The following is a 15267-nucleotide window of genomic DNA, read 5'->3' on the forward strand; positions in this document are numbered from 1 at the left end:
AATTTTGGAAAAATTTCGACAGAGTGCTGTCTGTATTTTGAGAAAACAGTTCTTCAAAAACCTATAAAAAACACTTCCAATATTTGTTTTCACAACTTCCAACCACCAAAATAACTTAGTTCATCATAATGCAATTTAAGTCCATAATTCAACCAAAGTTTGTCATTTCAAAATATCTCATCAATTCATTCACATTGCATTTAACATTTAATTTACAAATACATATCTTAATTTACAAAAAGAAAATCCAAAATACTATATTACAATTTACTGTACAACTGCTCAACTTTATATTAATACATATGACATTACAATATTTACATCAAAATAATGACAAGGGCATAAATAAATACCTGTACAAACAGGTCTATGTAGTCCTCTACTTCAATAGCAGCTCACTCTGCTGCTTTCTCCTTACTCTTATCTACGACAGCAAAATAAGCTATCTCCTCACAACTGTGATTTATCAATGAATGTTTTATGTACTGCATTTTAAATTTTTATTTAAATATTTCATAAATTATCAAAACTCATTATAGCACAATTTTGGTCAAATAATTTAATAAACACAGTGTTGCCAATTCATACACAACTGAAGCCATGACACAAAATTTTCGATCAATGCCGTGTTGTACACCACGACAAAGCGATCTACAACCTCACTAATCGAAATCAATGAGGGATTGCTTGAAAAATTCTTCCATTCTTCTCCTTCAACCAGCTGACTGAGTATTTTTATACTCAGCGATAGCTTATTTTGCTGTCGTAGATAAGAGCAAGGAGAAAGCAGCAGAGTGAGTTGTTATTGAAGTAGAGGACTACATAGACCTATTTGTACGGGTATTTTTTTATAACCTTATCGTTATTTTGATGTAAATATTATAATGTCATATGTATTAACATAAAGTTGAGTAGTTGTATAGTAAATTGTAATATAGTATTTTGGATTTTCTTTTTGTAAATTAAGATATGTATTTATAAATTAAATATTAAATGCAATTTGAATGAATTGATGAGATATTTTGAAATGACAATGAAATGACAAACTTTGGTTGAATTGTGGACTTAAATTGCATTATGATGAACTAAGTTATTTTGGTGGTTGGAAGTTGTGAAAACAAATATTGGAAGTGTTTTTTTATAGGTTTTTGAAGAACTGTTTTCTCAAAATACAGATGGCACTCTGCCGAAATTTTTCCAAAATTGCGGACAAATAAAAATGGACAAAAATTTGTACTAGTTTTGAAACTTCAATTAAATGTTTTTAATTCCTACTAAAATGCTTACCACTTCTAAAAAGTAAGAAAATGGTTTTAAAATCCCTTGTAGGGTACTTAATGAGTTATCGGTAGGTGAAGTTCGATAGTTTATTAGGTATTCTACGGGATCATGTTATGCCTTACAGAGGGATAAGGTGTGACATGTTTTAGTGGTATTAGAGCATGGTTTTGCAATGAATTTTGATTATGTATGTGAATATTTCTTTTATAAGTACAACTGCTCAAGTGTCTTTAATTGATACATATGACATATTTACATCATGAATATGCCCTAACAGAGGTCAACCTCCTTGTGTTTGATCTTAGGAAGTAGGAAATTTCTGAAAATGGAATAGAAGAGGGAGATTATTCCGTGGAGCAATTTGTTGAGGCTGAGGTCCAAAGAGAAGCCCCAGCACTTCAGAATGTGAGTGGGTCAGCCACTCCAGCTCCTACTCCAGCACCGTAGTTTCCTACTCAGTTTGCACAGTAGATGGCTGCGTTCTTCCAAAAATTGATGGGAAATATGCCACCCCAAGTTTAGATGCAAGCACCTGCAATACAACCACAGCCCCCAGCTTGACAGTATGAAAAACTAATGAAATTTGGGGCTACTGATTTTAAGGGCACTGTGGATCCAATGGAGGCAGAACAGTGGTTAGAATGGATGGAAAGGGTATTCAGAAAACTGCAGTGTGCCGAAGAAGTAAAATTTAAATATTCAGTATCTCTTCTACAAGGGGATGCATATAAATGGTGGAAGACCATCCCCCACAGTGTGGTTGAGCCACCTGTGTTGACATGGACAGACTTCCTGAGGGAATTCAAGCAGAAATGGGTTCTCGATGCTTATGTAGATATGAAATTGCAAGAATTCTATAGCCTGAAGTAAGGGGACAGAATAATAGCAGAGTATGAGTGGGACTTTTCAAGTCTAAGTCACTATGCTGGAAGCTTAGTCTCCACCCACAAAGACAGATGTAAAAGGTTTGAGGCTCAGTTGAGGCCTAGCTTAAGAATGCAAGTTGTGGGATTCAGACACCAGAACTAGAAAGGATAGAATCAGAAGGGGCGGTGAATAAGGGCACTCAAGAGAAAGAAAATACTAAAAAGGCTATGGGCCAGGCTACTGAGAGTGGTTCTGGGAAGAGGAAATAGTTTGGGGGATCCAGCTCTCGCAGATCTGGCAGATGCAGATTCTCTGGCCAAAGACCACCCCAATCTGGTCAGCAGACCCAGCAGGCATCTCAAGGAGCTTTATCAGTCTGGCAGTGTGAGACTTGTGGTAGAACACATGGTGGGGTGTGTTTCAAGGCCACCGGTGCATGTTTCAACTGTGGAGGGAGTGGACATTTTGCTAAGGATTGTACTAGTCCACGCCGATCTGGACCTCCTGCCACATCTGAGGGTTCAACCCAAGTCTATACACCTAGAGGGTCACAGCCAGCTGATCGAGGTAAAGGCAGAGATAGGGGTCCTGGTAGCACTCCTGAAAGTCAGAGTACTGTTAACTAGCGAGAACCAAGTGGTGCACCAGCTAGAGTCTATACCATGAGACAGAGAGAGGAGGCTGAAACATCAGATGTAGTAGCTGGTATTTTCTCTATCCTTGACCAAGATGCATATGTGTTGTTTGATCCTGGCTCCACACATTCATTTGTCAGTGCTAGTGTGATGTGTTCTACTGCTATCCAGTGTCTACAAATGGACTATGATGTGCTAGTAACTAGTCCATTAGGTCAGGAGATTAGGGTCAGCAGAATCTATAGAGACTATCCTTTGGTGATCCAAGGACATGTTTTTCTGTCAGATTTAATTGAAATGCCCTTCAGAGATTATGATATTATCTTGGGCATGGATTGGTTAGCCAAGCATCACGCGATGATTGATTGTAGACTAAAGACAATCACTTTTAGTCTCCCTCTGTACGGTGATGTGGTAATACATGGGGAGAGGCAGTTACTGCCATCAAACATCATTTCAGCTGCACTAGAGAAGGATGATCAGAAAGGGGTGTGAAGCATACTTGGCACATGTGATAGACACCCAAGTGGGGAGTTCGACACTGTGAGACTTCCCTACCATATGTGACTTTCTGGATGTATTTCCTGATGAATTGCCAAGGTTACCTCCGGAAAGAGAGGTGCCGTTTGAAATTGATGTTATGCCTAGTGTGGACCCAATCTCTATAACGCAATATAGAATGGCACCAACAGAATTGAAAGAATTGAAAGTGCAGCTGTAAGAGCTACTTGACAAGGGCTTTATTTGCCCTAGTGTGTCACCTTGGGGGATGCCAGTGTTATTTGTTAAGAAGAAGGATGGCACTCTCCGCTTATGTATTGACTATCGGCAGTTGAATAAGGTGATAATAAGGAATAGATACCCATTGTCCCGCATTAATGATTTGTTTGATCAGTTGAGGGGTGCAGCTGTGTTCTCCAAAATTGACCTGAGATCAGGTTATTATCAGCTAAAAGTACAAGAGCAGAGTATTCATAAAATTTCCTTTAGAACCCTCTATGGTCATTATAAGTTCTTGGTTATGCCATTCGGGTTAACTAATGCTCCGGCTGCTTTTATGGATCTGATGAACACTATCTTCAGACCATACCTCAACCAGTTTGTTGTGGTATTCATAGATGATATATTGGTCTATTCGAAGAGTGCAAAAGAGCATGATAGACATCTACAGATTGTACTGCATACTTTAAGAGAGAAACTGTTATATGCAAAACTATCAAAATGTGAATTTTGGCTGAAGGAGATATCCTTTTTAGGGCATATAGTATCAGCAGAAGGTATTAAGGTAGATCCTAGCAAGATAAAAGCTGTCCTTAATTGGAAGCCCCCCAAAAATATCACAGAGATTTACAGTTTCCTGGGGTTAGCTGGATACTACTGCCATTTTATGAAAGGGTTCTCCATGTTGGCATCTCCACTAACCAAGTTGCTTAGAAAAGATGTGAAATTTTAGTGGACAAATAAACGCCAACAGAGTTTTGATGAATTGAAGAGGTGTTTGACTGAGGCTCCAATCCTGACTTTACCTGCCCCGGGTAAAGAATACCCCAGTATATAGTGATGCTTCTCATAATGGATTAAGTTGTGTACTGATGCAAGATTGGAATGTCATTGCATATGCATCAAGCCAGTTGAAATCTCATGAGAGAAATTATCCAACACATGACTTAGAGCTAGCAGCTATTGTGTTTGCTCTTAAGATCTGGAGACACTATTTGTATGGGGGAGAAATGCTACATTTACATAGATTATAAGAGTTTGAAGTATCTGGGTACTTAGAAGTAGTTGAATTTGAGACAGAGGAGATTGTTAGAGTTGATAAAAGACTACGATTGTCTGATAGACTATCAGCCAGGGAAGGCTAATGTGGTGCTTGACGCCTTAAGTCGCAAGACTATGGCAAGTCTACGGGTTACTCCTTTGTCTATGGTACATGAGTTGAGATCATTGCATGCCAGCTTAAAGATTAATGATGAGGGGCAGACAGCAGTTGCATGGCATGTATAGCCAGTGTTGATTGACCAGATCAGAATGGCTGCTCAGAATGATGAAAGATATCAAAAGTTATTAGAAGAAGTTAGACAGCGCAAAAAACCTGAGTTCTCAATTAGAGATGATGGTCTACTACTACACCAGGGTAGAATGTGTGTTCGTAATGACGTTGACTTGAGACAGATCATTATGAAGGAAGCACATGAATCTCCTTTTACTATGCATCCTGGTGGTACCAAAATGTATAGAGGGCTGAAAAAGCACTACTGGTGGATGAGTATGAAAGGAAATGTAGCAGAATTTGTTTCCAAATGCCTAACTTGTCAGCAAGTAAAGGCAGAGCATCAAGTAACAGCTAGTCTGTTACATCTACTACCAGTACCAGAATGGAAATGGGAGAGAATAACTATAGATTTTGTGATGGGCCTTCCGAGGACACATAAGAGTCATGATGCAGTATGGGTTATAATTGACAGACTGACCAAGTCTACTCATTTTCTGCCTATTCGGATGGACTACGATTTAAAAAGATTAGCCAAGTTGTACATTGATGAGATAGTAAGACTGCATGGAGTGCCAGTATCCATTGTATCAGACAGAGATCCTATGTTCACTTATAGATTTTGGGGTCGTCTACAGAGAGCCCTACGAACTAGATTTAACTTCAGCATGACATTTCACCCACAGATAGATGGCCAGTCTGAAAGGATAATTCAGATTTTGGAGGACATGCTACGGGCTTATGTGATTGAGTTTGAGGGCAGTTGGGACACATACCTGCCTTTGATTGAGTTTGCTTACAACAACAGCTACCAATCAAGCATTGGGATGCCTCCATATGAAGCTTTGTATGGCAGAAAATGTAGAACCCCGTTGTGTTGGGATGACGTGGGTGAAAGAAAGATGATTGGGCCAGAAATTATTCAGCAAACTGAAGAGACAATCAGATTGGTTAGGGATCGACTCAAAGCTGCATTAGACAACCAGAAATCTTATATTGATTTGAAGAGAAGAGATATTGAGTATGCAGTGGGTGAAAAAGTATTCCTTAAGGTTTCCCCTTGGAAGAAAATTATGAGATTCGGTAGAAAGGAGAAACTGAATCCTCGTTTCATTGGGCCATATGAGGTTTTGGAAAGAGTGGGTCCTTTGGCATATCATTTGGCACTACCTCCAGAGTTGGAGAAGATACATAACGTCTTCCATGTGTCTATGTTAAGGAGGTATCGATCAGTCCCATCTCATATACTACTAGTAGAAGAGATTGAGGTGAATCCAGACCTCACGTATGAAGAAGAACCCATAGAGATTTTGGCTTATGAGGTGAAGCAGCTACGGAACAAGCAGATACTGTTAGTGAAAGTGTTGTGGAACCATCATTCGACCCAGGAGGCTATTTGGGAACGAGAGGAGGACATGAGGAGACAGCACGCACAACTGTTTAGAAATTGATACCAGGTAAAATTTTGAGACAAAATTTATTTTAATGGGTGTCGACACCATATTTTGGCCGATCCCCGAAATCAATAAACTTTGAAACTGATCCCCAACACATAGTCTCCCTTTGCCAGCCAATCACATTTCCGATCTCTCCTTAGAAGGAATCGAATCAATACTAAGTCCCCATATCATTTAAAGCCTCACCGATCTCTCAAACCAATTGTCAAGTCTCCTGACCAGTCAATTACATTTCCGATCTCTCTTGTTAAAAGAGATTAAACCAACGTTAGGCCTTCATGTCATCAGTCTTATTGCTGATTTCCCTTTTAAAAGTTTGGGAATAATAAAGGTTCCGATCCGGTTTAATGATGATTCCGATCTTAAGTGTTCAAGTCAAATTTATAATTTTAATCAAGTCCCGTTTAGCGTTGGTTCCCAGCCGATCTCATGCTTATTGTGTTTTTCGACCTCTTACACTTAGATTAATAATCACTTTTAGTTGTTGTTCTAATATGCTCAGACAATCAAGGGCTTATGCAATTTAGAGACTTTCCGATCACATCCAATCATTGAACAAAAGGGGAACTTTCATTTCATTTCAAGTTTATACAAGTCATTCGGCTGGAAGATCACCCCCAGCCTGATCTACATTTTGTTCACTTCCTCTCTCACCCTCAGCCTCCTCCTCACTATCCTCACCTTCGTCCTGGGGAGCCAGATCTACCATCTAAGAGAAGTCCTCCTCGGGATATCGTTTCCTGAGCTCGGCTAAGAGATCTCTAAGAGCGTTCACATAAGTGCCGGCCTCCCTTGTCACTGCCTCTTCTTCTTTTGCTTTGAGCTCCTCGGTGAGGTGAGCAACTTCACCGGCTTAGAGCGCTCGAACTTCTTCAAGAACATGAACTCGCTCGGCCAAAACTTGAGCTTGCTCGGCCAGCTTATCCTCGTAGAACTTCATTCGCCCCTCAATTTCAGATATGTAGTTCTGAGCTGATGAAAGTTGGATCGGAGGGAAGCCACTTTGTGACCCATCTTCTCGACCTCCTTACCCAGACGGTGAGCCTTCTCCCGGACAATGTGCTGGTTCACCAAACTCTCCACGTTCAGGCTCATTGTCCGGGTCAGGATGTCATCAAGATTGTTCGGGGATAACCTATCCCGATCCTCTTCAAGGCAGATCGAGGCCCCCAAGACTTTGGCCAAGCCAGGATTTTCCCGAACAGTCCGGTTCTTCTCTAGCGAGTGGATCAGAACTTGAGCACCGCGGGAAAGGGTCCTCACAGGAGGTTGGGAAGGGCCCCCTTCCGCACTCCAAGCGACTGGAGGAGGTGGAAGCGGCTCTTCTTGGCGAGGAGGAGACCGGGCCACTTCTATGTCAGGGATCGGCTGTCCCGAGGGTTGAGACGAGCCTCCTTGTATTTCCCCAGGATCATGCCTGGGCGTCTGAAGCAGCTCGAAACACTTCATCTCCCGCACTTTCCGGGAGACCTCCCTCTTCCGCTTTCGGCTCTCCTTGGAAGCCTCACTGCTCGTCATACCTGCACAAAGAAAAGGTCAGTGAGATCGCTAAGGCCCAAAGATCAGAGATATAGAAAGTACCGAGGCCGAGGTCAGATATAGAAAATACCAAGGCCCGCGATCTTTGCCAGTGATCAACTCCATTGTCCAGTGATGCAGTTCGGCTGTCACTGCATCTAAACAAGAGAACTTCTCTCTGGCCGCCTGATCTTTCAGTTCCATCACCATTAGGCCTTCTTCCCTATTTAGGGTGATGCGCTTCGGAAGTAAAGGGCCCTGGTGCAGCCAGCTGCGAGGGAAACCCTCAAAGCCGTTCGGAATTTTGCTCCTCAGAATAAAGAAGCGATTCTTCCAATTCTTCAGGGAGGACGGCAGATCGGTAAAAAGCCCGCAATGTGGCTTCTCCTGAAAGAACCAATACTCGTCATCCTTTCGACGAGTTAGCCTATGTAGTTCGGCGAACACCTTAGCTGTAGGACGGAGTCCTTTGGCTCAGCAAAGGCCTCTGAAGGCTACTAGGATCTGCCATGAGTTCGGGTGAACTTGGGCTATGCACACTTAATGAAATTTTAGAACTTCCTTGAAGAAGTCATCGAGGGGGAACCGCGGCCTGGCCTTTAATTGCTTTTCGTATACCATGATCATATCGTTCTCCTCGAAGAAGTGATCGGCACGAAGATCACCGTGACACTTAATCAGCTCGTATGAATCAGGCCGAATGTTGTACTCCTAGCTGAATGACTGCAGGTTGATTTCTTGAAGGATTGATGGCAGCTCATCCATGGGAAGATTTTCCCTCCCTGAAGAATGTACATGCCTTGATGGTGCTGCTTGCCCCCGAGCTAGAATAGAGGCCCTAGGAGGTTCAGGTCTCACGCTTGGTCCAACCACCTCCACTTCATCAGACGACCACGAGATCTAAAAGGAAGGGGGGCTTGCTGCTCTCTGACCCTCGGCGCCACTCATTTTCAAAAGAAATAGAGAATTTAAACTAAAAGAAGGATCAAAACCCTTACCGGAGCTTGATCGGTATCGGAAGAACTTGAAAAATCGAGAGAATTTTGGAATCGCTCGCGAAATGCTAAAAATGACATAAGAGAGCAACTGGCTGACCCATCCCCTATTTATACCCGTCTGAGCATTTAATGCTCACAGTGTTCCAGGCGGTGCATCGGTTAGCGGGATTCGCCAACTTTTTCTGACACGTCTCACGAATATTCCAGAAATTCCATAATAAAAGAGATCAGCTAGTTACAGATCGGTGAATTAAGGCAGATCGGTTAAGGGTTGTTCAGTTAGGAATCGGATCGGATAAACACATCAGAGATCAGAAAATAGTCAATGCAATAATAATAAAAATGACAGTTGTCAAAATAAAATTTTATTTTCGAAAAGGTCGGATTACATCATTTGGGCGATTTCTAGAGATCGGATTACATTGAAGGTCTGATTACATCGTAGGGGCGATCTCTAGAGATCAGCAGTACATCCCATCTAATAAAGACCTATGTCAAAGCCTAGTCTCGTGGCTGAATCAAAAGATGTGGACAGATGTACAGCTCAGATGGGGGGATAATGACTCTCATGAAAATGAGAGAGGTCGTCATCAATGTTAATGCTCGGAACCAAGCTGCTGTCGGGACACCCAATGTAGTGAGAAGCCGAATGAACTTCAAGGGGTAAGCACCAATGTTAAGGGGAATATTAGCAGTCTTCTCGCCCAAAATCAGTTCGCCGATTATATCAGTCGAACGATTCAAGATCGACACGATCGAAGCCATCGATCTAGGTCGGCAAATTAGTCCGGTTCTCTCACTATCATCAAATGAGGTTATCATAATTTCTCGATCATCGGGATTGTAAATTTTCAGTCGGGGAATAAAAAGGACAATCAAAAAAAGATCAAAAGCCACTATTATGGCCGGGACTATTGCCGAAGTAGTTAGAACAGGAAATGTGAGAAGGAAGAGGAAAAAATCAAATGCGAAGGGCTTTCCCATTGAAGGTATATATATAGGGAAAACCTGAGCATTTATTGCGAGCAGAAAATGATGCAGATGCCTCAGAAATCGAAGGAATAAATGCTTTGACTGAACCAGACCCGGATGAAGGAGAAGATCAGAGTTGGAGAGGTCGGAAGAGGGGGAGCCCGGCATGAGAGAGCGGAAAAGGATCGTGTTAGAAAGATCGGAAGGGAGGGGAGGTCAGAAAACAAAGGGAATAAGACAACTTCCGCTAACTGTCGTCATAATCAGAGCCGAGGTAGTTAAAGCGTTGCAGACGAAATCTCCACAAATGCCCCAGAATTGCTCGCATTACTGACATGTGCCAGAGTATGTCATGACAGTGCTGTACATCCCAATCTCCACCGTTGATCTTACTTGTAAGGACGAGCCCGGAGCCCTTGGATCAAAGAAGAAGATGACAAGACCGACGCCTTTTATTCCCAGCCCTCGGATCGCCCCAGATAAGAAAATTCGAGCCATCAGATCAGAAGAGAAAAAGGACAAAATTTTCTGAAAAAGATCTCAGCCATTCATCCTGATTCTCTTTAATTCCCAAGTGTCCGATCATGACCTTCGAAATCCAAACCTTCCATCTCCCTCAAAATGAATCCTGACCCTTCATGGGGAGCTCCCAGTCCCTATAAATACCTACATGAAAATTGTTCAAGGGGGACAGAAGAAAAAAATGGTGACTATAGCGGAAGGACTCGGAAACTTAATTCAGTTCGTTACTCTGCTATTTTTAAACTTTCATAAGAAAAACTTTAGAAACCAGTTTTCTGAAGTATTTTCTTGCAAAGGGATTTTTGAATACTGAAACTCTCCATTTTCAGTTCGTTCATTTTCCTGTGACACTCTCACTTTCAGTTCTTTGTTATCTTCATTTCCACTCCCGTTGCCCAAGCTCAACTTCATTCAAACTCGGTTATTATTTTGACCTGACTGCATTTTAGCAAAGTATCCTTCATTTCAAGATGAATTTTAGCCCTTAGGCTGTCAGCCCACAGTCCTATTACGTTTTGTGATTCTGTAGTTAGTTCAATAGATTCGGCTCCCTACTGGTGAGTGCTTATATCGCTGCTTTATCAAGTGCTCATTTTTATTTTACGAATTTCCTTTGTTTTTATGTTTGTAATTTTCACCAAGTTTACATTGCGTTAAAAAACGTGAAGAAGGTTATTCTCGAGTTTACTTCTTTGTTAATCAGTCCATTCTTTTTAATCTTTGTTACTTCTAAATGCAAGTGTTCTAGTCCCAAGTAGCGTATAAGTAGTTGGACAAAATGTAGGTAACTGTATCTTAAGAGTTTCTTTAAAATAATAAAAGGTCTGAATAATAAGTCAGGAAAATAGTAAAGTTGAATCACTAGACTAACACAGAAGACGATTGGGTAAGACATCATAAGGCGGAATAAAACCAAATCTTAAATAAGCAAATGGAACAGATCGGGTATCGCCTGTCAAAAGATACTGGTAAGGTGACCACATAGGAGGTCGATAAAATTCAGTCTGGTATCCCCTGTCTAGTCACGAGGTACCAATGAGTTAAAAGAAGCCTTATTCAGATCCCCGACATCTTTGAATGCCATAACCCTTAGTCTTAGGCTCTTATGATGTGTAGATATAATCAGATTTCAAGAGGTCGGAAAAGTTCTTATCCGATTCTCAATCCAAAAATTTTAATAAATATCCAAAAGAGATCAGAGGAGAGTTCTTATCCGATTCTCAAGCTAAAAATCTAATAAATATTTAAGGGAGATCGGAGGAGAGTTCTTATCCGATTCTCAACCAAAAATTTTAATAAATAAATATTGAAAAGAGATCGGAGGAGAGTTCTTATCCGATTCTCAATCTAAAAATTTAATAAATATTTAAAAGAGATCGGAGGAGAGTTCTTATCCGATTCTCAATCCAAAAATTTTAATAAATATTCAAAAGAGATCGGAGGAGAGTTCTTATCTGATTTTCAAGCTAAAAATCTAATAAATATTTAAGGGAGATCGGAGGAGAGTTCTTATCCGATTCTCAATCCAAAAATTTTAATAAATATTCAAAAGGGATAGGAGGAGAGTTCTTATCCGATCTCCAATCGAAATCTTAATCTAAAAGAGATCAGAGGAGAGTTCTTATCCGATTCTCGAATCGAATTCTAATAAATATGCAAAGTAATCCCACAAACGAAAACCATAACACAACACCAATTCACTAAGGTTGTCTCATTTACTTATGTATCTGGGTAATCCGAATTAGTGAAAAATCAAATGTTCCTTTTTATCAAAAGGATTAACATTTCCATTCGAACCCCTCTAACTATCAATTCTAATTTATAGAAAACGTAAGGTTAAATCTGCTCACCCTCATTGAGGGACGAGGTGGGGTGCCTAACACCTTCTCCACCCGTTTACGGACCCCGAACCTAGAATCTCTGTATTCGAAGTGGTTTTATTTTAATTTGAATTTCACAAATGGTTTTCTTTAATTTCCCTCAAAATTAAAGTGGTGACTCCTCATTCTTTCCCAGTTCGGTGAGGGTTCATCCTGGCGACCGCAAATCACCTTGCGACAGCTTGGCGACTCCACTGGGGAGTCGATTTTCCTTCAACCTCGGCCCAGAGGTCCAAAAGCAGATTTAATTTTATGTTCCTATAAACTAGAATTATATTTAGATAGGTTCAATTTACGAAATCCGAAAACCTTAGTCTATTGATGTTTGTTATTTCCTCTAACCGCTTTGTTTATTTTTTGTTTTATATCCTACAGCATTCTCCGTCTAAAAAGGAAAAAATAAAAATCCCCCTATATTGGGAAGAGGTAAAGGTGTCCCTTCACGCACTGAACACTCACATAATGTCCTCACACACTTCAGCCCTATACCCGGGCTTTCTTACCCTTTTAGGAAAGTAGGAGGGGGTCATGTAAAGGTACCCGTGGGTTTTACCCCGTTAGTATCCGTGAAGGCTTCTGCTCAGATTGAAACTCATTCTATCTACTGTGATACCCGTGGAGCTTTCCCGACAGTATCATGGGAGATAGAATGGGGCTCTACTGTTTACCGTAGGGGCAATTTGGGAACCTATGGCTTTTAGAAAATTAGACCTTGAGCTAAACTGTCACGATACCTGGAAGCCGTAGCAAGCTACCTTATAAGATAGAACTATCCAATTAGGTAGCACCTAGCCGGTATTAGGACCCTCCTTATTTTAGGACAAAAGGGGCATACTTACTTTTAACCTATTCTGCTTTTATTCTTATTTTTTAGGGTAATCTTGAATCATACTGTTAGGAAAACCTACACACTTTCCTACTTTGATAAATGTGTAGGTGTTGCTCTGCTAACAGTATAATTCAAAATTACCTAAATTTACCTTGCTAATAAGTTTTTCCTGCAGGCATCACCAAATTAAGGTCTGTAAAAGGATAAGCATCATTTTTAACATGGCATCCTCGAGTCAGTCGGCAGAAGAAGTTCTTAGACCAGAACAGTTAGAAGCGAAATTGTGAATGAGTAGTATGACTCCCATAGGAACCCCCTCGCTAGGGTTATGTGAAAAATTAGATGCACAAGTACCATAAATGCGCATTCAATCCAGTCATTCACCGTCGGACTATCGAACGATGTCATGATAAAACTGATGCAATTATTCTTCTGCAGATTTCACTCTTGGCTCTCAAATGCCACCGTATCCTTTGTCCACACTAGGACCCTTTTTAATTTTTAACTAAAAATTCATTGAAAAATTTCCTTTTTTTTACTCCCTACAGAAATCAACATTGCTTCAAACAAAGCAAGTTTGACCAGACACGCAGTTCAACCCAGACGAGTGTACTTAACAAGATCACGAACAAGAAGGTTAATGGAAGACCAGGAACAAGTCCAGAACCTACAAGGGCAGATTTCTGAATTGAAAGATCAAGTCTCGGAGCTTATGAGACTAATGAGGGAAATGTCCCATAATAAGCTTGCTTCAGACCCTAACTTACCACTACCTCCCCCACCTCCTACAACGGTTGATTCTCACCATGCTTCAACCTCTTTCACTTTCTAGCCATCGATCTCGGATCTGACAATCACTGTCAATCCGGCCCCACTGAATAATGAACCACCTTTCTCCTATTATTCGACTGTCTCAAATGTCGAACCATCCCCTTCAGTCCTGATCCCTCCAATTCATTCCGCCCCTCATTTCCCAACTGGGGGAGTACCTCTTGCAGTGGAAGGAGAAAATTAGATGAGAGAAAACGAGAAGCTGTCTGCTCTAGAAGAGAGATTGAGAGCTATAGAGGGGCTGAACATGTATGGTTCAGTCGATGTGGCGTCACTTAGATTGGTTCCTGATGTGGTGGTGCCGCGCAAGTCCAAAATCCCGGACTTCGACAAGTACACCGGGAACTCAGACCCCCGCATTCACCTGGCCACCTACATTGCTAAAATGTTCGACCTGGCAGAAGATGACAGACTTCTAGTCCACTTCTTCCATGAGAGCCTCTCTGGGGCAGCCCTGAGATGGTGCATTCAGTTGGACAGGAGCAAACTGCTCTCCTGAAAAGATTTGGCAGATGCTTTCCTAAAGCAGTATAAATTTAACTGTGATGTGGCCCCTATAAGGAGAGACCTCCAAAACCTAGTACAGAGAGACAGGGAAAGCTTTAAGGAATATGCACAAAGATGGAGGGAGAAGGATACATAAGTATATCCTCCAGTCACTGACAATGAACTATGCTCCTTGTTCATTGAAACGTTGAAGGCTCCTTATTTCAATATGATGATTGGAAATACCTCCAACAGCTTCTCGGATATTATCCAAGCCGGTGAGAGAATAGAAGCTAATTTGAGGATGGGACGATTGCAGGAGTTGACGGAGAATCCTGCAAAGAAAACTGTCGGTTTCGACAAGAAGAAAGAGGGTTATGTGCATTCCATCACCCGTCAGAACACCCAAACTTCATTATCTCCAAATAACTATTGGCCATATCCCCCCCTTCATGGCCAAACCATTACAAATATTCCACCCCCTTTCCCAAATTATCCTCACCCACGTCCACAGTATCCACCATCGACAAACTACCAACCCAGACCACCTCCTCCACCTACTCAACCTAGACCACCTCAAAGTAACCTGAGACCACCAAGAAATCCTGATCCACCTCTTCCCCTGTCACTTAGCGAAATATACCGATACCTCATCAGTATAAACCAAATAGTGCCAATTCCCTTGACCCAATTCAGCCGCCATACCCCAGGTGGTATGATGCCACTGCCCGGTGTGAGTATCATGGAGGGGCACAAGCGCATTCAACCGATAACTACAGGGCACTCAGGGGAAGGGTGCATGCCCTAATCAGGAATGGCTGGTTAAAGATTGAAGGAAATGGTTCCCTCCCCAATGTCACATCAAACCCATTGCCCACTCATGGTACAGGCAATGGCGTGAATATGATAGAACCTGGGAATGAAAGCAAAGAATCACCTGATGAACCATCCATCGATGTCATCCATCTTGATTCCTTGTATAAGGCTCTAGTCTCGCC

This window comes from Hevea brasiliensis, chromosome 2 (genome assembly GCF_030052815.1).
Source record: "Hevea brasiliensis isolate MT/VB/25A 57/8 chromosome 2, ASM3005281v1, whole genome shotgun sequence".
NCBI classification, from domain to species: domain Eukaryota; kingdom Viridiplantae; phylum Streptophyta; class Magnoliopsida; order Malpighiales; family Euphorbiaceae; genus Hevea; species Hevea brasiliensis.